Genomic DNA, 27,057 nt, shown 5'->3' with positions numbered 1-27,057 from the left:
GAATTGCACATGTGAACTGGGCATCTCTCCATCAAATCCACCAGTGTTCTTGCCAAGAGAGACTTGAGGGATGCTGTCTATTGTCAGAGGAGGAAACCAAAGGTCACAGAGGACACCTGACTTGTCCAAAGTCACAGAGTGAGTTAGGACGGGGCAGAGCCAGGACAGGGTCCTCTCCCTGACTGCCTTTGTGTAGGGTAAGGAGGACCCGGGCTGGCTCTCTGTGGGTCAGAGGGAGCCAGACTCCACATCTCTTTGGTTCTCTAAAGCAAAACCTTTGAAAATACAGATTCTGTTGTTGTTCGGTCACTAAGTCATGTCTGACACTTTGTAGCCCCATGGACTGCAGCACGCCGGGCTTCCCTGTCCCTCACTATCTCCCTGAGTTTGCTCAAACTCATGTCCATTGAGTCGATGATGCCATCCCACCATCCCATCCTCTGTTTCCCCCTTCTCCTCCTGCCCTCAATGTTTCCCAGCATCAGGTTCTTTTCCAATGAGTCTGCTCTTTGCATCAGATGGCCAAAGTATTGGAGCTTCAGCATCAGTCCTTCCAGTGAATATTCAGGGTTGATTTCCTTTAGGATGGACTGGTTTGATCTCCTTGCAATCCAAGGGACTCTCAAGAGTCTTCTCCAACACCAGCACACATTCTGGATCACCCTTAGCAAATAGATCCCAGACACTCCAGTGCCACCCCATATCAACCCAGTACGAATCATTAACCTCTGTAGCTGGGGAATTTTCATTTTATCAGGCTCCCAGGGGAGTCTGACACTCCTTCAAGTTTTAAACTGACTTGCCTGTCTTCTGCAGAGTCCCATAGACTCCCTAGGATCATACCTGACATAATCTTTTGCTCAGTATATGTTTGCTTAGTTTATTCATCATGAATTAATTGATTAACCAGTAAGTAACTAATCCAGTCATTAAAGATAAAGCCCTCATCCATGACTTCTGCAAACTCTCCACCAAGTCAAACTCAGCAACACCCACCCATCCTATCAGACACACCAGCCCCACTCTCGAGCTGAGCACCTCTGACAAGGGAATTTGGGGATTTTTATATATTAATTTTTATTGGAGTATATTGCTTTACAATATTGTGTTCATTTCTACTGTACACCAAAGTGAGTCAGCTGTATGTATACTTATATCCCTTCTGTTTTAGGATTTCCTTCCCAATTTAGGTCACCCCAGAGCGTTGAGTAGATTTCCCTGTGTTACATACAATAGGTTCTCATTAGTTATCTATTTTACACATGTATCAGTAGTGTATTTGTGTCAATTCCAGTCTCTCAGTTCATCTCACTCCACCTTCCCCCTTGATATCCATACATCTGTTCTCTTCATCTGTGTCTTTGTTTTGCAAGTAAAATCATCTATACCAATTTTTTTTCAGATTCCACATATATGCATTAATATATGATACTTGTTTTTCTCTTTCTGACTTATTCACTCTATTTGACAGCCTCAAGGTCCATCCACATCTCTACAGATGACCCAGTTTGGTTCTTTTTTATGGCTGAGTAACATTCCATTGGATATATATATCATACCTTCTTGGAATTTGGAGATATTAACAGAGAGGTGTGTATTATTACGGGCACTTTGCATCTCTCAGTTGCCTTGCCATGTACTCTGAGTTCTGTAAAATCACTGACTGAGAAGGAACTGCATCTCATGAGGCTATATTGTAGGACTGTGGTGCCTACACATGGGTATTCGTAAGATACCTCCCTCAAGGACAGGTCAATGCAACCAAGGTGGTTTTGACTTCTCACATCTCTGTCCCAACCTTCAGTGGCCAATGGTAAATAATGAAAAAGTTGTATAGAGAGGAATAGAGGCCAGTGGTAATAAAACAGAAAGTAGAGAAGAAGAAGGGAGAAACAGGCAGAGTTAATTTTAAATTTTTTATTTACTTATTTATTTGTATGTTTTGACTGTGCTGTGTGACATGTGGGATCATAGTGCCCTGGCCGGGGATCAAACTCACTCCCCCTACATTGGAAACATGGAGTCTTAACCACTGTACCACCAGGGAAGTCGTCAGCATTTTTTTTTTTTAAGGCTTGTCATACACCAGACATTGTGCAAAGCATCCCCCACATGCATTCTCTTGCTAAATTAGTATAATGATTGTATGAGATAGGTTTCATCATTACCCCCCATTTTATAGGTAAGAAAACCAAGGCTTTGTAAAGAAGGGAGCTGGAATCTCCAATTCCAGAGCTGGTGCCTTTAGTCGCTCTGCCAGACTGACATACATGGTATCATTCAGATATTCCTGTCTTCTGGATCAGTAGATCTCTGACAGCTGTCAGAATGTATCTTCCCAATCGTGTTTCCTATCAAAATCTTGTTTTCTTCTCTGACAAGAAGAGAGCGGTGTGTTGGTTGATCCCAAACTGTGAAATAAACGCACACCTTGAGAGAGGCTCTTGGAATCTGTGGTTAGACACCATGGAAACAGTTATGTGTTTGGAAGGAAGCTGGATCTGCTGGGTCTTTAACACAGGGTATCATTAGGAGCGGGATCCGTGGCAGGTGCAGGCGGCTGTGTTACACACCATGTGTCTACTCCAGGCTCTACACAACTTCAGGGACGGCAGAGCCCCTCATCTCCTGAATGATCAAGAGAACAGAGGGCATACTGGGCTTCCCTGTCAGTAGGGGAGGTCTCTGGAATCCTTCCTTTGTTTTTAACTGAAATGTAATATATTGTTGTATAGTGTATATAGTATACTGTTTTTGTTGATGCTGAAGTATATATGTGTGTGTGTGTGTGTGTATTTCCTTTTAAAAAATTCTTTTCTATTTGGATTTGTCGTTGTCCAGTTGCTAAGTCATGTCTGACTCTTTGTGACCCCATGGACTGCAGCCCACCAGGCTTCTCTTCCTTCACTATCTCCCGGAGTTTGCTCAAACTCATGTCCATTGAGTCGGTGATGCCATCCAACCATCTCATCCTCTGTCATGTCCTCCTCCTCCCTTTAATCTTTCCCAGCATCAGAGTCCATTCTTTTTATTATAGGATGTTGAATACCGTTCCCCATGCTATACAGTTCAGTTCAGTTCAGTTGCTCAGTCGTGTCCGACTCTTTGCAACCCCATGAACCGCAGCGTGCCAGGCCTCCCTGTCCATCACCAACTCCCAGAGTTCACCCAAACTCATGTGCACCGAGTCGATGATGCCATCCAGCCATCTCATCCTCTGTTGTCCCCTTCTCCTTCTGCCCTCAATCTTTCCCAGCATCAGGGTCTTTTCCAATGAGTCAGCTCTTCGCATCAGGTGGCCAAAGTGTTGGAGTTTCAGCTTTAGCATCATTCCTTCCAATGAACACTCAGGACTGATCTCCTTTAGGATGGACTGGTTGGGTCTCCTTGCAGTCCAAGGGACACTCAAGAGTCTTCTCCAACACCACAGTTCAAAAGCATCAATTCTTCGGCGCTCAGTCTTCTTCACAGTCCAACTCTCACATCCATACATGACCACTGGACAAACCATAGCCTTGACTAGATGGACCTTTGTTGGCAAAGTAATGTCTCTGCTTTTTAATATGCTATCTAGGTTGGTCATAACTTTCCTTCCAAGGAGTAAGCATCTTTTAATTTCATTGCTGCAATCACCATCTGCAGTGATTTAGGAGCCCAGAAAAATAAAGTCAGCCACTGTTTCCACTGTTTCCCCATCTATCTGCTATGCAGTGATGGGACCAGATGCCATGATCTTCGTTTTCTGAATGTTGACCTTTAAGCCAACTTTTTCACTCTCCTCTTTCACTTTCATCAAGAGGCTCTTTAGTTCTTCTTCACTTTCTGCCATAAGGGTGGTGTCCTCTGCATATCTGAGGTTACTGATATTTCTCATGGAAATCTTGATTCCAGCTTGTGCTCCCTCCAGCCCAGCGTTTCTCATGATTTACCCATGCTGTACAGTGGGACCTTATTTATAATCCGTTTTATATATAACAGTTTGCATTACCTTATATACACTCCTCACCTCTCACTCCACCCTTCCCCCTCCCCCCTCCCCTTGGCAAACAGTAGTCAGTTCTCTGTGTCCATGAGTCTGTTTCTGTTTTAGTAGATTCATTTGTACCATATTGTAGAGTCTACAGGTAAGTGACATTGCATGGCATCTTTCTTTCTCTTTCTGACTTGCTTCACTTAGTATGGTAATCTCTCGTTGCATCTATGTTGCTGCAGATGGGATTATTTCATTCTTTTTTATGGTTGACTAGTATTCTGTTGTGTGTGTGTGTGTGTTATATATACACACACCACATCTTCTTTATCCATTCATCTGTCGGTGGACCTTGTTTGCTTTAATGCGTTTATTTCACGAGCTTTGTTTCTGTCTCTTGGTCTCTTATTTTATGCCTTTGTTGCAAGGGTGAAAGTCTCCCAGAACTTAAGAGTATTCTTGTTCTTTAGCTGTCAGAGGGGAAAAAATGCAAAGCAAACAAATGACCCAAAACACAATATCCTCGTTTTGCCCCAATAAATCATTTCTGTTGCCTTTTATCAAGATCAAGAAAAAGGCATGAGGAAGCTGATAATTTTAAGACTGAAAAGGACTGGCCTCTGATCCCAAATTGTATGGAGCTAGAGGAGCCTGGTGGGCTGCAGTCCCCCCATGGGGTCGCTAAGAGTCGGACAGGACTGAGCAACTTCATTTTCACTTTTCACTTTCATGCATTGGAGAAGTAAATGGCACCCCACTCCAGTGTTCTTACCTGGAGAATCCCAGGGACAGGGGTGGGCTGCAGTCCCATGGGGTCGTTAAGAGTCGGACACGACTGAGCAACTCCACTTTCACTTTTCACTTTCATGCATTGGAGAAGTAAATGGCACCCCACTCCAGTGTTCTTGCCTGGAGAATCCCAGGGACAGGGGAGCCTGGTGGGCTGCCGACTATGGGGTCGCACAGAGTCGGACACGACTGAAGCGAGTTAGCAGCAGCAGCAGTAGAGGAGATTAACCCTGTTGTTCCTGACCCGGAAAGATTCTATGGAACACACAGATAAGGTGTGAATCTGTACTCTGTATTCAAGATGTGCCTGGGATCAGTTCCCATGCAGATTTTGCCTCCTTCTGGGGCAACGCAAACACTGTGCAGATTTTGAACGCAAACGGAGGTGAAGTGGCATCTGTGAAAACAATCTAAAACTGACATTGTATTGACTTCATTATTGCCGGGGTGTGTGATTACGAAACTGGAGTGTGAAACGTGACCCTTGAAATTTGACAGATTTGGGGTTCAAGTTCTCTCTCTTTATCCTCAACTTGTACCACGCCCCTGAGCTTAAGTCCCCTCAACTATAGAAGATAGTAATAGCCCTCACCCCATGTGGTTCTAGGGAGGCTCAGGTAGAGCTCGTTCAGTGCTTGATACGGAATAAGTGCTTTTAAAAGATTGTTTAATGCCAGGCTGTAAGTTCTCTAGGAAAACCTGAGTGAGGTGGAGGTGGGGAAATAGGTAATGTGCAGAGCACAGCACCATTCTTTGATAAATTAAAAGTCAGCCTAACTATTTAATGAAATGTTAATTGGGGCATACCCGTGTCCCCCTAAGGGCTTCCCTGGTGGTTCAGATAATAAAGAATCTGCCTGCAATGCAGGAGATTCAGGTTCAGTCACTGGGTCAGGAAGATCCCCTGAAGAAGGGAATGGCTACCCACTCCAGTATTCTTGCCTGGAGAATCCCATGGACAGAGGAGCCTGGCAGGCTACAGTCCATGGGGTCACAAAGAATCGGACACAACCGAGCAACTAACACATTTACTTGCACACATATGCCCCACTAAATGTTGGCTCTTGACCTTCATTCTTCAGGTCCTAGGACAATGTTGTTTAATCTTATGAATAACTCTGGACTAGCTTTGGATGGTGACTTACATTAGCCAAATCAGGAGTAGGGCAAAGCATTGCCTAAAATAGTTAGTAAGCAGAACTGTCATCCAAATATGTTCAGGCTGTAGAGAGAAAAGAGCTTCTCTTGCAGCTCAATTGGTGAAGAATCCACCTGCAATGCAGAAGATCCAGGTTCTACTCCTGTGTCGGGAAGATCCCCTAGAGAAGGAAATGGCAACCCACTCCAGTATTCTTGCCTGGAGAATCCCACGGAAAGAGGAGCCTGGCAGGCGACAGTCCATGGGGTCACAAAAAGTCAGACACGACTGAGCAAATAATTATAGAAATGATAAATTTCCAGAACCAGGACTTGACCCAATCAATATGACACCCAGGGTCCCGTTGTCCACTACGAGGTGTTGGGGCTTGGAGTCAAAATATTTGAATTCAAATTGTGGCTTGTCGGGCCTTCATCCACATCCCCTAACTTCTCCGAACCTTGCTTTTCTCTTGTCTGCAGAAGGGAATAATAAAACCTTGTTGACAACATTGTAAAGATGGAATGAGAAAAGGCATCTAAAAGGTCTTTGCACCTCACAAAGATTATGCCAGCGTAAAGTGTCCTGTTCTGCATCATCCCCAGCCAAGAGATCATTTTCGGATTGTGTTTGGGATTGCGAATTTACAAGGTTGGCAACTTCGGATGAAAAGAATCAATACGCTGTCTCTTTAAAAAGGAATTAGTGGTTAAAAGAACTGACAATCCATTTAGAGATTTGTGTATCTCAATAGCAGGCAATGAGACCATTTTCTTTCCATTTATAAGAATTTGTTTGTGCTACTGGGAGGACAGCTTCAACAGTCGGGTTGTTTACTATGATTTGTATGCCCTGGGGATACAGAAAGGCAGGAATGTATGAAAATTGCAAATATGGAAGAAAAGATCTAGAAATAAGTTTTTTGTTTTTTTTTTTTACTACCTGCTTCAGTTGTACGGCTTGGAGCCAGACCTTCCTGAGTCCCCGGGACCTTTCAGACCTGTGTGTGTGTGTGTGTGTGTGTGTGTGTGTCTTCTTCGGGCTTGTTGGCTCTCCTGGTTGTGGCTCTTTTTTCTGCTCCCAGTCCTTATTATCATACCTCCTATCCTCGATTGACCTTCTGAACTAAATTTGTGAAAGTCGATTCACTGTGAGGTTCTGGGTAGGGCAGTGTGCCCAGGCCTCGTCTCTCCGGGGCGTGACCTCCGTCCACTATCTCTAATCCACCAGCGTGTTGATCCGTGGCATGAATTTTCTAGTCTCTTTTTAGAATGGCGTCTGCTGACATCGCTGTAAGTGGGCTTGTGGGATTATGTGCACTGATCTGAAAACGGGGCCCTCGTGCAGGTCGGGGGGAAAGCTCCGCGTCCTAAGAGCTCCAGGGCTTCCCGGGTGGCACTAGCAGTAAAAAGTCCACCTGCCAGTGCAGGAGATGAAGGAGACGAGGGTTCGATCCCTGGGTCAGGAAGATCCCCTGGAGGAGGAAATGGCAACCTGCTCCAGTATTCTTGCCTGGGAAATCCTGTGGACAGAGGAGCCTGGCGGGCTACAGTCCAGGGGGTCACAAAGAGTCAGAGAGTTGGATGCAACTGAGCACACACACAAGAGCTCCAAGGGTACCAGGTGTGGGGTAGCTGCTCCCGCTCCTGTTCTCATCAAAGGAACTGTGTCAGGATAGCCTCTCCTCCTAGACTTCCCCATCTTTGTCTCTCCCGTCTTTGCCTAGTTAACACTCTCAGGTCCGCTTTCAAACCTAGTCAATCGGTCCCTTCCTCAAGGAAAATGTCCTTGATGTCATTGACTAAGTGCCTCTACTGTTATTTCTTAATTTCATGTGCCTGCGTGTGCAGCTTGTAGGGTCGTTTTGGCTTTTCATCTTTTGATATAATGACTTAATTCATTCCTGAAAGACTGTCAGTCCTATGGGAGGAGAACCCTATGCGGTTTTTCTGCCTGCCTCATATACAGCAGGTTTTTGTCAGTGACTGGATGGATAAGTGAATGAATGAGTGAATGAATGGGTTACAGGACAAGACCTCAGGAAAGCTGAGATCCATGACAGAAGGGATAAGGTAGGACCTTGCACTAGCTTTCTCACTGCACTCCATCCCAACTTGGAACCTCTTCCTCCATCCTGAATGTCCACAGAATGTAAACTCCATACACCGCCTCCCCCCGACCCCTCCTGCCCTCTGCAATCCCACGTGACACCTTGCTCAGTGTCTACCACCATTCCTCAGCTGGGTTGGAATGATTTCCAGATTTTGAAACTTGCCCACCTTCTGAATTCTTAGGCACTTCTGCCCATGTGTTTCATTCAGCAAAAATGTTTTATTCTACCTCTTCAAGTTGGTTTTTCAGCACTGGTTTTAGACCTCTGCCTGCAGGCCACTTTTTGAATGGATGCTTCATGAAGTCCTGTAAGACCAGGTCCCCTTGGAATCCCCTTTCATACGTAGAATCTTGCATTTCCCTTTAAAGAGATGATGCTGTGTGTGTTTAGACAATGGCTTGTTTCTTCTACTTAGGAGTGAGCTACTTGAGGAAATGCATTAAGTCTTGACCATCATGGTCTTAGCCATCACTAAGCATCCAGCTCTTAGTAGGTACTCCATAAGTGACTGTCAGCTGAACGTGTAAAGCTCAGACACCACACCCTTTGCAGTCCTAACAGAGCCTATGACCTTGATGGGAGACACTTGGGGTCAAGGCAGAAAAGGGGCTGCGTGTGTTCATATATTCACCCACCTCCTGTGATATATGGATCCTCATCTCTTTCTGGGCTGGGGCCGGGACCTCGTTCTCCTGCTGCGCCGTAGATTCACCTGAATAGGTTATAAATCCTAACCTACACTAGCATAAGCCAAAGAAAGATTGATTATCTCGAGAAACGGAGAAGTCCAGGCGTAGTTCTGGCTGCCATCAGTCATTGCTGAGGATAAGGGTTTAAGTCCTCGTGACAGGGGTCTCTCCTTTCCACTGCTAAGCCAGCCTCACTTTGGAATTTTTTGGGTTTTGTTTTTGTTTCATTAGCTGTAGCGTCTGGTATGTTGTCAGTGGCTCTTACGACTTCAGATCAGACGCCAAGTGCCTAGGGGTGAGTGGGTGGGGAGCAGCGCACGGTGGGTCATCCTTAAACCTGAATTCTGTGGCCAGGAGGATGGAGGCTTTGAGAGGCAAGACGTCCATCACTTCTTGCCCATCTCTGGATGTCAGTAAACATGTTTTCCTTAGCATTCCCACTGCATGTGAAACCCAACTATTATACTCAGGTGTTTATTCATAGGAGTGCAGTTTTTGTTTTATAATTTTGTGATTTACTTTTGCCTGCGCTGGGTCTTGGTTGCTGTGGCAAGCGGGGCTGCTCTCCAGTCGTGATGCATAGCCTTCTCATTGTAGCAGCTTCTCCTGCTCCAAAACACGGGCCCTACGGTGTGCGGGCTTCAGTAGTTGTAACTCCCGGGCTCTAGAGCACAGTCCAATATTTGTGGCGGTGGTGGTTTAGGTGCTAAGTCACGTTTGACCCTTGTAACCCCATGGGCTATAGCCCACCAGGCTCCTCTGACCATGGGATTTCCCAGGCAGGAATACTGGAGTGGGTTGCCATTTCCTTCTGCAGGGGATCTCCCAAATTCAGGGATCAAACCCGCGTCTCTTGCATTGCAGGCGGATTCTTTACCAACCGAGCCACCAGTGAAGCCCCTCAGTATTTATGGCGAATGGGCTTAGTTGCTCCATAGCATGTGGATCTTCCCTGACTGGGGATCAAACCAGATCCTTCACCAACAGGCCATGAGGGAAGCCCTACAGGAGTGTACTTTTGATCGAGATTTAGAGACAGTGTTTCTACCCCCCACCCCCACCCCCTCACTCCCATCTATCTTAGGGCAGATTCCCTAGGGATTACACCTGAGCTGGGAATTGCCAATCAAGTCATTCACTGGCAGGATGGTCTCAGGAGAGACCTCTGGGTGACACAGTAAAGAATCAGAGTAGGGCGGGAGAGACAGACAGAGGTGTAGTTTCAGGGGAAACCCCAGCCTCAGCCTGACCCTGTGGCAGCTCTGGAGTATTAACTGGACCAGAGATGATCTCACCCAGGGTCTTCCTCCCACCTCTTACCATCAGTCTGTCTTTGACCACAGGCTCAGGCTGTCCGCTCTCGGGAAGGATGCCAGCCCTCCTACCTTCCTTACCCTCTCCCTCCACCCTGGGCATCTCTGACAAGGGCAGCCCCTATCGGTCACGTTCAACCTTTCAGAGAAAAATTCAGGTTGGGAGCAGTTTTCAGCCAGTACACACATCAGCCGGGAAATGGTTCACAAAACTGGGGAGGATTTGTGAGGCTTGAGCTTTAAAGAAACAGAATAATGAGAAATCTGAAATGACAGGGATCCTTGTATAAATAGTAGCGGATAGTTTTTATTTTCTGATCAGTCCCAATTCTGGCTGCTCTATTCCCTCCCCTGTCCCTGACCTAAGCCTCCCTGGTGACCACAAGAGCCTTCCAGATTTAAGGAAGTGTTAGTTGCTCAGTCCTGTCTGACTCTTTGCGACCCCATGGACTGTAGCCCACCAGGCTCCTCTGTCCATGGAATTCTCCAGGCAAGAGTACTTTAGTGGGTTGCCATTCCCTTTTCCAGGGGATCTTCCTGACCCAGGGATCGAACCCGTGTCTTCTGCATTGCAGATTCTTTACGGTCTGAGCCACCAGGGAAGCCCCTTAAGAGTAAAGTCACTATTTCTAAGAAATTTAAGGAAGACTTCCTATTAGAAGGGTTGATATAAGAGGTGAACCATCTTTAGATACACAGGGAGAGAAATTGACCTGACCTCCCATCCTCTTACGTACAGGTTGTGCGTCATGACGTCTCTGCTCTCCTACAAACGGGCTCCGTCCAGCCTCTGGGTTTTTGGTTGCCTCCTTTGCAGTTTACTGATTAGGCAGTTTCGGGGGCCAGTGTCAGGTTTTGGGGTGCCCCGGTTGTGACAGGAGCGATGGCAGATTGAATTCCCCCTTGCCATCTCAGGAAGGCACACTCCACTCCTCTCCCTCTGATATGAAGGATCGGACCCACGCTGCAGACTCGCCCACGATCGTTCATGGCTCGCTGTGTTTCAGGGTGACGCCCCCCTCCATCCCCGTGACTACGCTCTCCAGCAGCCTTCATGTCTGCGCGCGCATAAATAAGGCTGCATGCACGCGTGTGACGATATATAGCCATCACGGTACAGTGTGGGCATGTGGACGTGCGGAGGAAATGTAATAGACTGTGGCTGTGTGTGTGTAGGTGTATAATAAGTTTGCCGCAGACCAGGGGCGGGGAGAAATGGAGCCATTTGTTGATTCAAACCAATTTTTTCCCCCTCCCTTGAGTTAGTACCCAATCTGTAGCTAAGAACTGCTGACGACAGCATATTTCTGAGTGTAGATTTTTTTTTTTTCCCCTGACAGCTAAGACCTAACTCCTGCCTGATCTATGTAGCCGCATTGTTCAAATTACAAAGCTTAGGTGACAGAACTGCTCTATTTTCTGGGAGCCCCAGACACACCTGTCATCAGATAGAAGCTAGAATGCAGAAGTCATCACTTTACTTAGAAACTCAGCAGATGACTGAAATTATTTCTTACCACTAATTCCCCTTTTAGTGGAGATAAGCCGCTTTGTTCGGCTGTAAATGAAACATTAGGGTATTAACGGAGGAGCCAGAAGTATTGGGGAAGCAAAGATTTTATCTGCAGTAGGAACATTTTGGGCAATAAATTGTTTTGTTGGACAGAATACTAAATCTCTTGAGTTACAAAGAAGCAGAGCTCATTAAGGGGGATGCTTAAAGCAGGAGGAAAAAAAAGGCGAGACAAAAGCTTATTACCTTTGTTGTGGGGATTGGGGGTGTTTGCAGGTTCTCATGTATCTAGCATGGAATAATTATTCAGTGCAGTTATTAAATAGCTGTGTCTATAGACTTGGAAACGCTCTGTGAATATGTCCAAGGGACAAATACATTGCTGAAATATCAATAGGAATCTGCAATAAGTTATGAATTCCGGAGTACATATTTATCCTCAAAGACTGGGTTTTTGTTTCCTGTGGGTGAAATTTGCCTGTCTCTTTGCCACATCCTTCAGATTAATCGGCTGGCATGGTTACATAAATGTTTGTAATAGAGAAGACGGAATGCCAGGGTGATCTAAAACGTTGTCGCAAAACACACACCTAAATGAAAAACATTATGCATTGAGAGTGGGGATCAACAAGGCTTGGAAGGGAGGGGCGTTTTCCCAGGATGGGGGGTGCGGCTCCGGAGTTGTGAGTGGTCGTGGGGTGTGGGGTCCTGTGGGGTGACCCCCTGCTTGTAAGTGTCAGAGGAGGCACACTTACGACTCGGGGATGATCCATTGCAGGGAAGCAGGGCGGAAGGAGGAAGGTAGCAGGAAGACAGCTCCATCTCTTCCCTGGACGTGGCAGCCCCTTTGGCTGCATCCCCAGGAGCAAGGCTGCATGTTCTGACTCCTTGACTGCCTGGACTTGTTGCTTTTTGGAGCTTTTGCGAGGAAGATGGCCCTGGAGGTGTCGCACCTGAGAAATCAGGTGGGGAACAGTATCAACAGCCACACCTCACTTGCAAGCAGATGGGGATTTCTTGAGAGCAGTTTCATGGCTCTGCAGTTTTTCTTTTTTTTTTCTCTCTCTGAATGATTCGTAGCATCTCTTCACAGACACCCACCCTGATAGCTCTCCATGCCATTTCTGCCTCCCTGCCCCCCAACATGCCCCACAGCACAGGTGGGCGCCCAGGACTTGTCACCAGGAGCATCGTTCAGTTCATACTCTGGACCCACCAGTAGTTCCAGCTCACCGTCTCTTTTCTTGGTTGTTTCTACAAAAACAAGGGTGTGCATGCATGTGTGCACATGTTGTGTCCCACTCTTTAGTGACCGCCAAGGACTAGAGCTTGCCGGGCTCCTCTGTCCACGGGATGTCCCAGGCAAGAATACTGGAGTGGGTTGCCATTTCCTTCTCCAGGGGATGCTCCCAACTCAGGGTTCGAACCTGCGTCTCCTGTGGCTCTTACATTGGCAGGCAGGTTATTTATCACTGAGCCACTAGGGAAGCCCCAAAACAGTGACAACATCTTTCAAATCACAGTGAGGAACTAGCAGCGGACAGACACATAATGTACACTCACGTGAGCTATGGAAAAACAACAAAGTTGGATTTACTTTGGGAAAATTCTGTGTATGAAGATTATTTTTTAAAGCTGCAAATAAACAACTGTAATTTATTTCAAAAGGCACTGAATTGGAAGATGTTCCACCAAGAAATGGCATCTTCTTTGGTCTTCTATCTCTGGCATGCAATCCAGTGCCAGGAAAAGATTCTTGATCTGTAGTGAAGATAGAATAATTGCCTGTATCACATTGAAATTCAGCATGTATTTAAAACATGATTCAGATCACAGCCTCTTTACCCTGTCATTCATTGAGCCAGTGACTTTTCAGGACCACTTATCCACAAGCTATAGGACAGCTACCTGTCAACACTGGTTCATAGGAGCTCCAAGCATTGAGCTAATGTCTTATGACTGTCGTGTGGAGGGCATTGAGTCTTCTTGAGATGAGTAGAAACAGGGGTCCATGTGGAGGTGAATCAAGCCCTCTGGTGACAGAGGGGAGCCTCAGGGCTTTGCATCCCCCTGTGAACATGTTTTCAAGTCAATTTTCAATTTGAGTATAGTTGAATTACAATGTTCTGTTAGTTTCTGCTGTTCAGCAAAGTGAATCAGTTATGCATATACATATATATACTCTTTTTTAGAGTATTTTTCCCCTGTAGGTCATTACAGAGTATTGAATAGAGTTCCCTATGCTATACAGTAGATTCTTACTGGTTATCTATTATATATATAAAAGTGTGTATATGTCAATCCCAATCTCCAAATTTATCACTCCTTCCCTTGCTACCTTGGCAATCATAAGTTTGTTTTCCACATCTGTGGCTCTACTTCTATTTTGTAAATTTGTACGATTTTTTTTTTAGATTCCATATAAAAGTGATATCCTGTAATATTCTGTCTTCTCTGTCTAACTTCCTTTGCTCAGTATGGAAATCTCTACGTCCATCCATGTTGCTGCAAATGGCATTTTTTGTTCTTTTTTATGGCTGAGTAATATTCGATACCAATTATTTTCTGTCTATTCATCCCTTGATGGACATGTAGGTTGCTTCAATGTCCTAGCTATTGTAAATAGGGCTGCAGTGAACATTGAAGTTGGTATCAAAGAGTAATAGTGGTGAATAGAGAAAGATGAAAATCAGTATTTTTCAGTGTAGTGTTCCGATTCTACAGCACATGAACGTATGGTGAATAATCCAAAAGGGAAGCAGCACTTACGTGGGGAAAGTGTCTGGGCACCTACAGAGATTTGGACATTTATTTTTACCCCCATTTTTGGCCCTGAGTGTTTATGTACTGGATGTGTGATAGAGTGAACACATGTGTCAAGGGTTCTGGTTGAAATCCTGTGTCAGGAGCTATACAACTGTGGATAAGCCTGTTAGTCTCTTTGAGCCTCAGTTTTCTTTTCTGTAAAATGGCACTATGAAGCTACCCGAGTGTTAAGAGGATAGTCAGCTCTAAAGTGTCCCATTTCTGATACCATTCATGATGACGTGAGGCAGAAAATGCCTTTTATGGGCCCGTCTCAAATCAGCTAGGGTGTTGAAGGAACTGTCTCAGCTGTTTGTACTCAAAGCACAGTCAGTGCCGCCAGGCAGACTGTAGCCACTGGAGAATCACAGGGTTGGATGCTGTCTGCTTCCCTTCCCCACTCGGCATCAGTGACAGGATCCTTAAGCTTGCTAAGCCGTAGTTTCTTCATCTGTAAAATGGGACAAAGAATCATCTCAATGTCACACAAGTTTTAAAGATGATGATGGTGAAGCATTTAATTGAATTTTTTTGCTCCCTCTTTTTTTTTTTTTTTTGAGGAGGGGGAGTGAGCAATTAAGTATTGCCTGCCATATCAATAAGCAAGGGTCTCACAGCCACCAGGGATTCCCACCCTCCAAATGTGAATTTCTGAGCCCAGAGGGTTCCTGAAAAGAACAATGCCTGGGATCCAGCAGTTGTCACGTTGCTGCCACTCCCTAGGGTGAGAGGAACTAAAGGCTATGAAAAGTCAAGTCACAGGATGCTGGCCCCCATAACTGAGATGCATATGAAAGGAATGATTTCAGTGAGCCCAGTTCTTGCATCTTCCCATACATACTTCAGAGATCTGATTTTCCTTAATTAACAATAACCTTTTGATGTTCAGACTATCTGCTCCCTGTTGCAAGCGTCTAAATAACCTGGTGCTCCCTCTCCCCCTACTTCCTACGACCAGTTCTCTGAGTTACTTGAGATGCTGTCTCCTGGGCTTGAAGTCCTAAAAATTCCCACCAAATAAAGCCTAACTCTCAACTTGTAGGTTGTCACTGTTTTCTAAGTCAACAGGGGCATGCTGTGTGGCATGTAGGATCTTAGTGCCCCAACAGTATTGATCCGTGCCCCCTTCAGGGGAAGCATGGAGTCCTAGGCACTGGACTGCCAAGGAGGTCCTTTAATTTCTGTGTGTTAAAGGGTCTCAATGTGTGGTGGCTGTCACCAGCATTATACTACTTTTATTGGGGAGTGAGATCCATGGGTGAATTCTCAGCCCAGTCCAGAGCTGAGGGCAGAACTGCAAGCTCACGGCCATCCTGAGCGGCTTACCCAGATGCTGGCTCTTGGCCACTCTCTGACTTGCGCCACCTTCGAACCTCTGTACCCAAGTTGCTCGCTAAACTGGAAACTCCTTATTCTTTCGAGAGCTTGCCAAGGAGTGAAATTTGAGCTTGGAACGTGCCGACGTGGTTGGCGGTGGCCAGGGGCTCCTGCAGTCACTGACAAGTGTGGAGACCAAGCAGAGTCTATGCTCTGGTCCCCCCACTATAGGGGAGAGGGAGAGTCCCAAGCCCGTTCCCTTGGAGAACATTGGAAAGATCACCCTTTCCAAACAAGAGTCTTAGACTACCGTGGAGCTCAAAGGCTCCCTTTAATGGCTAGGGCCACTACAACATTCTCAAACTTGTTGACATTCAGCCTCAGAAATTCTAGAGGCTAGAAGCCTGGAATCAAGATGTCAGTATGCTTGGATCCTTCTGGAGACAGAGAATATCCATGCCATGCCCCTCTGCCAGTTTCTGCTGGCATCTGGTAATCCATGACATCTTTTGACTTGTAGACACGTGGCTTCAATTTTTCCCTCCATCTTCACAGCCTTCTTTCCTGTGCCTTTTCCTCTTCTGTTTCTTGTCTTTGGATACAGGGTTCCCCCTATAACAGGATGTTGTTGTTCAGTCGCTAAGTCACATCTGGCTGTTTGTGACCCCATGGACTGCAGCACTTCAGGCTCCCTGTCCTTCACTATCTCCCCGAGTTTACTCAGATTCATGTCCTTGAGTTGTCCGTGAAGCTATCTAACCATCTCATCCTCTGCCACCTCCTTCTCGTTTTGCCTTCAATCTTGCCCAGTATCAGGGTCTTTTCCAACATGTCACATTAGGTGGCCAAAGTACTGGAGCTTCAGCTTCAGCATCAGTCCTTTCAATGTAAACTCAGGGTTGATTTCCTTTAGGATTTACTGGTTTGATCTCTTTGCTGTCCAAGGGACTCTCAAGAGTCTTTTCCAGCACCACAATTTGAAAGTATCTCATGTTAAAGTCTTTAATTATATCTGCAAACCACTCCCCTTTTTTTCCAGTTAACATCACATTTGCAGGTGTGTGGGCTTAAGGCTGAGACATATCTTTTGAGGATGCACACTTCATCACTGTCATTGTGTGTGTGTGTGTGTAACACTTTTGTATGGAGAAACAGTTGGATTTAACAAGACCACTCAAGGACAACTTCTTAATAAAAAGAGATAATATCCTCAGGCACTTACTAGGTCCACAACTGTACAAAAAAGATCTTCACGACCCAGATAATCACAATGGTGTGATCACTCACCTAGAGCCAGACATCCTGGAATGTGAAGTCAAGTGGGCCTTAGAAAGCATCACTACGAACAAAGCTAGTGGAGGTGATGGACTTCCAGTTGAGCTATTCCAAATCCTGAAAGATGATGCTGTGAAAGTGCTGCACTCAATATGCCAGCAAATTTGGAAAACTCAGCAGTGGCCACAGGACTGGAAAAGGTCGGTTTTCATTCCAATCCCAAAGAAAGGCAATGCCAAAGAATGCTCAAACTACCACACAATTGCACTCATCTCACACATTAGTAAAGTAATGCTCAAAATTCTCCAAGCCAGGCTTCAGCAATATGTGAACCATGAACTTCCTGATGTTCAAGCTGGTTTTAGAAAAGGCAGAGGAACCAGAGATCAAATTGCCAACATCTGCTGGATCATAGAAAAAGCAAGAGAGTTCCAGAAAAACATCTATTTCTGCTTTATTGACTATGCCAAAGGCTTTGACTGTGTGGATCACAATAAACTGTGGAAAATTCTGAAAGAGATGGGAATACCAGACCACCTGATCTGCCTCTTGAGAAATTTGTATGCAGGTCAGGAAGCAACAGTTAGAACTGGACATGGAACAACAGACTGGTTCCAAATAGGAAAAGGAGTTCGTCAAGGCTGTATATTGTCACCTTGTTTATTTAACTTATATGCAGAGTACATCGTGAGAAACACTGGACTGGAAGAAACACAAACTGAAATCAAGATTGCCGGGAGAAATATCAATAACCTCAGATATGCAGATGACACCACCCTTATGGCAGAAAGTGAAGAGGAACTCAAAAGCCTCTTGATGAAAGTGAAAGAGGAGAGTGAAAAAGTTGGCTTAAAGCTCAACATTCAGAAAACAAAGATCATGGCATCCAGTCCCACCACTTCATGGGAAATAGATGGGGAAACAGTGGAAACAGTGTCAGACTTTATTTTTCTGGGCTCCAAAATCACTACAGATGGTGACTGCAGCCATGAAATTAAAAGACGCTTACTCCTTGGAAGGAAAGTTATGATCAACCTAGATAGCATATTCAAAAGCAGAGACATTATTTGCCAACAAAGGTTCGTCTAGTCAAGGCTATAGTTTTTCCTGTGGTCATGTATGGATGTGAGAGTTGGACTGTGAAGAAGGCTGAGCGCCGAAGAATTGATGCTTTTGAACTGTGGTGTTGGAGAAGACTCTTGAGAGTCCCTTGGACTGCAAGGAGATCCAACCAGTCCATTCTGAAGGAGATCAGCCCTGGGATTTCTTTGGAAGGAATGATGCTAAAGCTGAAACTCCAGTACTTTGGCCACCTCATGCGAAGAGTTGACTCATTGGAAAAGACTCTGATGCTGGGAGGGTTTGGGGGCAGGAGGAGAAGTGGACAACAGAGGATGAGATGGCTGGATGGCATCACTGACTCGATGGACGTGAGTCTGAGTGAACTCCGGGAGTTGGTGATGGACAGGGAGGCCTGGCGTGGGGTCATGGGGTCGCAAAGAGTTGGACATGACTGAGCGACTGATCTGATCTGATCTGATGACATATGCATCTTTTTTTATTCATCTCAATCCTCTGAGACAGGTAGTATGCTCCTCCTCAATTTATGAATGAGAAAACTGAGCTTTAGCAGAAGCTCATTTTTCCTTGATCAACCAACCAGCAAAGTGGCAAAGTTTATATTCTAAGCTAGGTTTTTGTAATTCCAAAATCCTTGCTTTGAACATTCATGCCAATGCCATGTGTAGGAATCTTCTGGGGATTGTTAACACTTCACCATCCCTCAAGCTCCATCTCCAGAAATTTTGATTCTGTAAGAGTGGGGTAAGGGTAACGATTTACATGGAAAATAACTGCATTATGTAATCCACCCCACCCCATCGCAACCCATCTCTCAGGTCATTGCAACCTCAGCCTAGGGTCTAGCAGACATTCAGAATATCCCCAAAGAGAGAAATCCTTCAAAGGGAAACTGCACTCATAAGAGACGCCAAGTTCCTTTTTGATTGTTGTTGTTCAGTCACTAATAATGTCCGGCTCTTTTCGATCCAATGGACTGTAGCACCCATGCTCCTCTGTCCTTCACTATCTCCTGGAGTTTGCACAGACTCATGTCCATCGAGTTGGTGGTTCCATCCAACCATCTCATCCTCTGTTGCCCCCTTCTCCTCCCTTTAATCTTTCCCAGCATGAAGGTCTTCTCCAATGAGTCGGTTCTTCACATCAGGTGGCCAAAGAAAGTACTGGAACTTCCGTTTCAGCATCAGTCCTTCCAGTGAATATTCAGGGTTGATGTCCTTGAGGATGGACTTTAGGATTGATCCTTTTTTCATTATTGTTTGCTACAGCTCTCTGTGTCTGGAGCTTTCCCCCGACCCTTGCCTTGCCTGTTTGCTCAAACACACACTTGTGTTATCATCCAGCTGCAGTGTGGGCACTGATGGTGGTGCTCTTAGTACCTTCCCAGATTTAAGTTTCCTTACTCTTCAAGGGCTTCCTTGAAGGCTCAGTGATAAAGAACCCACCTGCCAATGCAGGAGACGTAGGTTCCATCCCTGGGTCAAGAAGAGCCCCTGGAGAAGGAAATGGCAACCCACTCCAGTATTCTTGCCTGGAAAAATCCCATGGACAGAGGAGCCTGGCAGGTTACAGTCCATGGGGTCTTAGAAACAACTGAGCGGCTAAGCATGCACTCTTTAAGCATCTGACGTTTTCCACGTGGAGGATGTCCACAGAGGTAGAGAGGGAAGTCTTTCAGCAAAGCACAGCAGAGGAGCCATAATCCTACAACAGTACTAGTGAGTGAAAAATCGATTTCAGAAACCAGCACGGTGGTGGCAGTAGTGGGGAGTCATCCATGCTGCCCTGTTGTACAGGCCTGTTAAGTGAAATTTACAGGACCTTCCGTCATAGCAGAAAACAGTGCAGTTGATGATCTTTGCTGCTGAAGAAGCAAAATTGAAGTGTCACCTACCACGATTGCATTTTATTTCTAATATGTTGCCCTGCCAACCTTGGAGCCATGTGTGAAACCCAGAAATGGGAAGGGACAGAAGTGTGAACTCTGGCTCAATGGAGCTGATTGGAGAGGGTTTTTTCCCCCAAAGTACAGCCCCAAGACATCTCAGGAGAACCTGCCTGAATAGAAGAAACAAGCGATATTTGAAAATCAAGAAGAGTTAAGCTGCTTGATAGAGTTATTTTAAAGAACTATTATCTTCAGAGCATTTATTTTTAATCACACAGTGATTGGCGTAAATCCATTCTCTCTGCAAAACGACTCACACAATACATAGATAGGCAAAAACAGAGTAAAAAGTGAAGGTTTCCAAAATTTAAAGAGCCTCCAAATCACCTTGCATTCCTCAAGGAGGGAACTGCTGTAAATACTTAGCAGTTATTTCAGACATTTCTCTGCTAAACTCCCAAACTCAGTTTAAAATAGTTGCAGGTGCTCGGGTGAGACTGTAGACAGGTTGACAGGTTGATGAATAGATAAGATAGTCAAACATAGTGATAGATAGGCAGACAGACTGGGCAGGTTGAAAAACAGAAAAGAATACAGAAAAATACTTTAGAATCCCAAATGAGGGCAGGCAGAAGTTTTTATTTGTTTTCATATGTATTTACTTAATTGGGCTTCCCTGGTGGCTCAGGTGGTAAAGAATCTGCCTGCAATGCAGGAGACCTGGGTTTGATCCCTGGGTTGGGAAGATCCTGTGGAGAAGGGAATGGCAACCCACTCCAGTATTCTTGCCTGAAGAAGCCCGTGGACAGAGGAGCCTGGCGGGCTGCAGTCCATGGGGTCACAGAGAGTCATACACAGCTTAGTGACTAACACTTTCAATTTGTATTTATTTATATGACTGCCTCAGGTCTGCGTTGTGGCATGAGGGATTTTTGTTGAATCATTCAGAATCTCTTGCTGCAATACACAAATTCTCTACTTGTGGCCCGTGGGCTCAGTAGTAACACGTGGTGTTAGTTTCTCTGTCGCATGGAGCATCTTAGTTCCCTGACCAGGGATGGAACCTGCACATCCCCTGCATTGCAAGGCAGATTCTTAACCACTGGACCACCAGGGAAGTCTGCAGGGAGACAGTTTTGAGTTCGTTGGTTACTCCCTCTATGATTGTGGGATTAGCAAATCCCTTGTTTAACTTCTTTGATCCAAACTTTCATTATGTGTTAAGGTGAAGGATGAGAGTAAAGCTTCCATAATAAAATGTATTTGCAAATAGAGGCTGTAGTTTGAAAGCCAGGTGTATTCACATTATGCGTTAAGAGTCTGGAAGTCAAAGAACGCCTTTCTACAACTGCAGTTCAGGTACTTTGAAGTATCCTGCCCCCAACCATGACCCACTAAGAGTAGCAAGGAGTCTCTATTAGCTCCTAGAAATTCTCAGTTCAGGAAGAGGCTGTCATAGCCTCTACAGATAATAGTGACACCACTAGGAGCTAGAACACATTCAGTTCCTTTCACAGGTTACTACTTAGCAGCAGCCAAAAGAGTTTGTAAATTGCATAAAGGAAACTAGAGTGTCCTATAAGGATGGCTCTTGAGGAACTTCACCTCCAGATTCACGAATATCTATCTCAATGAGGTTCAGTCTCACAAAGAAGGATGTCGTTGTTAATAAGCTATCAAGCCTACAGCAAGTGGGTGTTCTTTTTCCTTTGCTTTGAAGAGTTTATTTTATTTTAGACTTTACAAGTGCAGAGTGCTGGAACTTACCTGGTGGTCCAGTGGCTAAGATTCTGCACACCCAATGCAGAGGGCCTGGGCTGGATCCCGGGTCTGGGAACAAGATTACACATGCTGCAATTAAGAGTGTGCATGCTGATAAATAAATAAACATATTTTAAAATAAAATACAGAGTGGCAGAGTGCATGTGACCAGACCGTATTCTAAAGGAAAAGTTTAACTCAAACATTTCTTTTTGCCAAATAAACAGATTTCAGAACTCTAGCCGTGATGAGCAACCCTTTGAAAGTATGTTTAAAAATTCAGTGAGTCTTGTCTGAAGGCTCACCTGTAAGGAAGAGTGAGCTAACTTATTCAGTTAGAGATGTTAAATGCCCTGAAAGTGGTAGTTAATCATTTCCTTTTGAAGTGAAAAATAGCATATTCTTGAGCCCATCATCAATCTTTAATCATTTCAGATTAAGGCATTATCACTGGATACCCATGAATATCATTTTTTAAATGTTGTCCTAAAATTAAAGAATAATAGTAATATCCCAGCTTCCTGAACTGAGAATTTCTAGGAGTGAATCAAGACTCCTTGCTGCTCTTAGCGGGTCATGGTTGGTGGCAGGATACTTCAAAGTACTTGAACTACAGTCCTAGAAAGATGTTCTTTGACTTCCAGACTCTTATGCATAATTTGAATATAACTGACTTCCAAGGCTAGGTAAGTGAGGCTCCCCTCTTAACTGATAGTATTTTTGATGAGCCTAAATTGACAGCCACTGGCAAACAGCATGCTAAATATTTCATAGGATGTGACTTTGAGAAGGGAGCCCCCTGCCTTGAGAATCCCACTGGGTGAGACGTTATGACTTAGAATCTCAACATCAACAATCGGGACAGCTCAACTGCAGAAAAAAAAAATCTTTCTTTGATTTGATGCTACCCAAAGTAGAGACCATGGTCCACAGACACAGTAAGTTCTGGAAACATTGCAGATGGCCTGATCTTGAAGGAAGTGGAGTTCCACATTCATGGTGCCTTTTTTGCTCTGAAATGGGGCTTGGTTTCCCTTGGATTATCTGACTGCTTCTGACAACACCCACTCCCCATTTGACTGGGTAGAACTACCTTCTAGAAGAGCCCTTCTCAGGCAGTAACTGAGGCACATACATTTTCAGACACTCCCAAACAGGTCTCCAGTGTCTTCTAAAAGATGCTGAATTAGTCACGTTGGCTGTGTATGTCTTACATGGATGTGAGCAACAAATATAGAACAATGCTGCATGTCTGTACACTAAGTCTTTTTAAAAAGCAGTGGTATGTCCTAACGCCTCCTATGCTGACAATATTTAGAGTGAAATAATTTTTAAAAGCAAGTGGTATCCTTTCTGTTTTGGCAGATAAGAAAGATTAACACAGAGAGATGGAAATTTATTTACGGTTACACTGCAAGCCACTGACTTACCTGGGATGGGTCCCACAACTTCTGACATCTAAGGATAATGTCATATAGGTTAACTCCTGTGACTTAGCTAGTATTTTCTGAGCATTCCTAGGTGTCAGACACCACGTGAAGTAGTTGCAATGTGTGACATCCATGGACAGGTACTCATACCTTCCCTGTTTTGCAACTGAGGGGTAAAAGACTTCTGGAGCGTAGATTGTTGTTGTTGCTCAGTTCTTTGCGACCTCATGGGCTGCAGCAAGCCAGGATCACCTGTCCTTCACCATCTCCTGCAACTTACTCAAATTCATGTCCATCGAGTCAGTGATGTCATCTAACCATCTCATCCTCTGTCATCCCCTTCTCCTCCTGCCCTCAGTCTCTCTCAGCATCAGGATCTTTTTCAGTGAGTTAATTCTTCACATCAGGTGGCCAAAGTATTGGAGCTTCAGCATCAGTCCTTCCAATGAATATTCAGGACTGATATCCTTTAGGATTGACTAGTTTGATCTCCTTGTAGTCCAAAGGACTCTCAAGAGTTTTCTCCAGCAGCACAATCAGAAAGCATCAGTTCTTTGGCGCTCACATACCTAACACATGAGTAAATAAGACCTCAAGCTCTGAGACCAGTCTGCCTTCCGACCACGCTAGAATGCTCTCTTGGAAATATGTAGTGAATCTATGGATTTCAAGAGAATGTTCTTTGAAAAAGTTGAGTACATTTTTGTTGACAAATAAAAATTGTATATGTGTTAAGATATTTTGATATCTTGACGTTTTGATATATGTATAAACTGTGAAATAATCTGGTACGTATGTTGAGAAAAGGGTCCACAGTGGTGGGAATATAAATCGATGCAGCTGCACCAGTAAACTGTATGGATGTTCCACATAACACAGTCCTAAACATAGGACTCCCTGATGATCTAGCCATATTGCTTCTGGATATATATCCAACGGAAACCAAATTAGTATTGCAAAGAGCTGTCTCTGCGTCCATGTTTATTGCAGCTTTACTCACAATAGCCAAGATACGGAAACAACTTCACTGTCTTTTGACAGATGAACGGATAAAGAAAATGCAATGTCTGTGTGGAAATATGTATATATCCACACACAACGAAATAGTATTCAGCCTTTAAAAAGAAAGGGAATCCTGAAGGTGCTTTTGAAGCCTCCAGTTCCCTCCTGCCACACCTTTATCAGGTAGAATGCATGACAAGTTAGCCTTCCTGTCTCATCAGTGAAGAAACACATATGATCTCCCCTGGGAGGCTGATGTGAAGGCAGGAGGGGTGGCAGCCAAATGGAGTTCCTTGGTCATTCCATCTTGTGCCCAGGGAGTAGATGTTTGGGGTTGTGCTCCCCTTTCTCATCTCTGCTTCTCCAAGTAGAGCTGACTCTACAGCTGGAGAGATGCCTGCCAAGCCAGGAAGGTAATCCTTTAGGGTACCGTAATAACCCAGAAGCGTTCAGGAAATGCTTGCTTGATTGCAGGGAGGATCACTGAGGCAGCTTTCTGGGCACAACCTAGAGAAAAACCTCCAGTGAGGCTGCAGTTGCAATTTATTTCCTTGTCCCAGTGAGAGAGCTCTTGCTGGTACAGCAGTGTGTGTTTTCTGCTTGAAAACAGTAGAAATGGACCCAGTACAGCCTTGCCGGCAGCCTGGAGGCTGGGCCTCTGATGGGACCCTGCCCCGCTCCCCCGTAAACCTTTGCCGCTGGAGAGCCTTTGGCAGCGATGAGATTAGCAGAAGCAGCATCTCACGCCAGGGCGCTGTGCAGTTTTTTCTCTGTTCCACCAGGTGTTGCCAGAGAACATTGAGCAGAAACGAGCTCCGGGCAAAGTGTGTTCGCAGCTGCCCTGGAACTCGGGGGCTGCTCGGAAGGCAGCCATTAAACATGATCCCAACGCCCGCAGCCCTCTGCACTTTGTGATGTGGCTCCCTGTCTGCTTCTTGCCTCGCCTTTCAAATCCACACCTTGTGTGGCACATCTGGACCCGTCTACACATTCTGGGCTTCCCAGGTGGCTCAGTGGGAAAGAATCCATCTGCCAATGCCAGAGACAAGGGTTGGATCCCTGGATCAGGAAGCTTCCCCAGAGAAGGAAATGGCAACCCAGTCTAGTATGCTTGCCTGGGAAATCCCACGGACAGAGCAACCTGGTGGCCTATAGTCCATGGGGTCGCAGGAGTCAGACGCGACCTAGTAACTAAACAACAACACATTCTCATACCAGAGGTGGGAGACCTCTCAGGCTTGTGCTGATTCAGGTCACCGCCCTGAGTCCCACTGGTCCCTGTGGTCAACCTGCATTTTTACCAGGAAGTGGATGGTCCCTGGTTCTCTCTACCAGGGATTTTGTCTCTTAACGCAGAGCCATTGTCTCAGCACCTGTTCCCTGGGCCCTCTCTATTCTTGGACATCGGGAGCAATGAGGTTACATCCCCGATCAGTGATTCTCAGGCAGGTGGACAGAGTGCCCAGAGGCCATCAACCACATCCAGAGACGCTTTTGGCTCTGCTGACTAGGGAGGAAAGGAGAGTTGCCATGGACATCCATGGGCCAGAGGCCAGCGATGCTGCTAAGCATCCTTCATGCGCAAGACAGAACCGACCCCACAGGAAAAGAATTGCCCAAACTGCCGGGTTTGTGAAATCCTGCTCTAGACACAAAGGCTTTACTGGCAAGATGATTGCATTCTCCAAAACACACATGGAGAGAAGTCTCTCCAGTTGCGATTGTCCCAGAAAGCTCCTCTGTATCACTGCAGTTCTGAATTATGCCAAGACTACGGCCCATGGAGGAGTGCGAAAGAGATGCCACGTGTTGGCCACCTACTATGTGCCAAGTACTTCATGCCTGTCATTTTCAGCCTCGTAGAAATGATGTTGGGGCTTCCCTCGTAGTTCCGTCGGTTAAGAATCTGCCTGCAACGCACCGGGTTCGATTCCTGGATTGGGAAGATCTGCTGGAGCAGGAAATGGCAACCCACTTCAGAATTTTTGCCTGGAGAATCCTGTGGACAGAGGAGCCTGGCAGGCTACAGTCAATGGCATCACAAGAGCTGGACACGACAGAGCGACTAAGCACACAGCACAGAAGTGATGTTCAGGGCGGGATTCTTGCCCCGTTGTATAGAAAGGGAAACTGAGGCTCAGAGAGCTTGTGCTCCCTGCTCTGAATTACCCAGCTACCGAGCAGGGTGTCCAGTTGTGAACCCAGATCCCATTCCTTTGGGGACATAGTCTCTATTCCTGTGACGTGTGGTCCCTCCCTGTGTCCAAGAAGGCAGGAGTGGACTTCAACGCTTTGTGCACACATTGTGGGGCAAAACATGCTGAGTTGGGCCCCAGCCCCCCAACTGGAAGAGGTACCTTCTCTTCATTGCTCGTCTGCTGGTTTCAAACAGAGAGGGCTTAATGCTCCATAAACGACACTTCCTGATTCGTCCCGTCGCTGATGACTGAGGGGCGGTCAGTTCCCAGGCACCCAGGACATCCACGGTAATTGCGCACCAGCAACTCGATCACTGGGCTTATTCTGTGGGCACATGCTGAGGCTGGCATCTCCTTACACTTGTCCCCATAGTTTGCCACCCAGGGTGCTTGGCCTTCCTCAAAGTTTCGAAAATGACGAGGCCAGACAAGAAATTCAGGCAAGGCTTTCCTGGGGCCCCTGCTGCAGCTGGGTGGGAGGAATAAGAACAAACAGTAGTTCCCTTGTGCCCTCCCTGACCCGTTGGTGGTGTGGGTGGGGGATGGTTAGCTTGTTCCTTTGTGGGATGAATGTAGCGGTGTGTCCAGGCTTCCCAGGTGGCTCAGTGATCAAGAATCCTCTTGCCAATGCAACAGACACAGTTTAACCCTTGGATCGGAAAGATCCCCTGGAGGGGGAAATAGCGACCCGCTGCAGTGTTCTTGCCTGGAGAATCCCATGGACAGAGGAGCCTGGTGGGCTACACTCCATGGAGTCGCAAAGAGTCGGACATGAC

The 27,057-nt window shown here is 45.7% G+C and overlaps 1 protein-coding gene across 13 annotated transcripts in view; it reads left to right on the top strand.

The window, feature by feature from the left end:
* The window catches only part of RBFOX1 (RNA binding fox-1 homolog 1), a 2,434,604-nt gene that overhangs the window by 2,090,445 nt on the left and 317,102 nt on the right, over window positions 1-27,057 (top strand). The window lies entirely within an intron of this gene.

The sequence above is a fragment of the Bos indicus x Bos taurus genome, chromosome 25 (genome assembly GCF_003369695.1).
Source record: "Bos indicus x Bos taurus breed Angus x Brahman F1 hybrid chromosome 25, Bos_hybrid_MaternalHap_v2.0, whole genome shotgun sequence".
In the NCBI taxonomy this organism is placed as follows: Eukaryota; Metazoa; Chordata; class Mammalia; order Artiodactyla; family Bovidae; genus Bos; species Bos indicus x Bos taurus.
The sequence above is the reverse complement of the archived record's forward strand: the minus strand, read 5'-3'. Positions and strand labels throughout refer to the sequence as shown.